General features: G+C 35.7%; 1 non-coding gene across 1 annotated transcript; it reads right to left on the bottom strand.

Annotated features, from left to right (window-relative positions):
• Positions 1–750: 750 nt before the first annotated feature.
• Positions 751–857, bottom strand: LOC121214148 (small nucleolar RNA R71). The gene has a single exon (XR_005909735.1). It is a non-coding gene; the product is annotated as a small nucleolar RNA R71 (small nucleolar RNA).
• Between the last annotated feature and the right edge of the window lie 823 nt (positions 858–1680).

The raw sequence follows: 1680 nt of genomic DNA, 5'->3' as shown, positions 1-1680 counted from the left end.
ATGGGAACGATACTCACTCATCACTTTATTACTTGATTTGACATGTATACTTTCAAAAATTGCATGTCATTTCACACGCGACAAGTTTTTGGTGTCGTTGCCGCGGATCGACAAATTGTTGCTAATTGGTTTTGTTATTTACTTAGTTATATTAGTTTTATCTAACTTAGTTATATTTTTCTAAAGGTTTGCCATCAATGCATGATAAGAGGCATCTTTGCTAATAAAAAATATCCTTTTGTCCTAGAGATCGAAAGAAATTTACAAGGAAGGTAGAAAGATTACGAAAAATAGCTAGGAACGGGAATGATCCTGGTCTCACTGATAATCTGAATGGTCAAGATGTTAGTCCTCCTATTCATTAGGTGATAGAGGACCAAGACAAACCCATCCAAGAGCATGTTGAGCCAATTTTGGATGATTTGGATCCAGGGATAGTTAGGCCACAAATACAAGCTCAACAATTCGAGTTGAAATAGGTAATGTTTCAGATGTTGCAAATAGTAAGACAGTTTACTGGATTACCTACAAAAGATCCAATACTGCATTTAAGACTTTCTCCTAAAGGTTTATGACTCGTTTAGATAGCAGGGTGTTCTTGAAAATGCTCTGCGACTTAAACTATTTTCATATTCTTTAAGAGATCGTGCAGGAGCATGGTTCAATGCTTTGCCTTCGGGAATAGTGGTATCATGGAAGGATCTTTGCCAAAGGTTTTTGCTACGGTATAATCCACCAAACATGAATTCCAAGCTTAGAAATGACATCACATCCTTTTGGCAATTAGAGGATGAAACACTATATGAAGCTTGGGAACGATTTAAAGACTTAATTTGGAAATGCTCAATGCATGGATTTCAACACTGGACTCTGATGGAAATATTCTATAATGGGCTGAATGCATATACAAGGATGGTAGTTGATACGTCTGCCAATGGCCATTTGTTTGATAAAACTTGTAATGAAGCATATTAGATTTTGGAAGAATTTTTAAAAGTGATTATCAATATCCGACAACGAGAGTTGGGGTGAGTAAGAGAGCTTCTAGTACCATAGAGCTTGAAGTAATCACTTCGTTGACAACTTAGGTATCTTCTCTAGATATTATGATTAAAATAATGAAAAATCTAATTGCAGTCCATAAGATGAAATTAACCGAGTTGTCATGTGTTTTTTACAGTGAAGACCATATATTTGATGAATGTGCATCAAACCCAATGTCAGTGTACTATATGGGTAATTTTAACTGGAATAATAACCCTTATTCCAACACTTAAAATTTAGGGTGAAACTAGCATGCGATTTTTAGTTGGAATAACCAAGGTGCGGAGAGTTCACACAATGTTGCAAGACAAAATATCCATAATGCATCGCCTGGTTATAATCATCCTATGTAGAGGAAAAATGCTTAACAAGGTCAGGTATCATCTTCAAATTCTATTAAATCTTTGCTAAAGAATTATATGCCCAAAAATGATGTTGTAATCCTGCATCTTTACGAGCTCTTCAGAATCAAGTGGGGAAAATAGCGAATGCTTTAAATTTGATCCATATGGAGCATTTCCAAGCGATATCGAGAATTAGAGAATACAAGGGAAAGAGCATTGAAAAGTGATCCGTCTCAAAGGTGGAACTCAATTGAATGGTGTTGTTAAAGATGCCATGACAGAAAAGGACAAC

The sequence above is a fragment of the Gossypium hirsutum genome, chromosome D01 (assembly GCF_007990345.1).
Source record: "Gossypium hirsutum isolate 1008001.06 chromosome D01, Gossypium_hirsutum_v2.1, whole genome shotgun sequence".
Classification (NCBI taxonomy): domain Eukaryota; kingdom Viridiplantae; phylum Streptophyta; class Magnoliopsida; order Malvales; family Malvaceae; genus Gossypium; species Gossypium hirsutum.
This window is presented reverse-complemented; position numbering and strand designations above follow the sequence as displayed.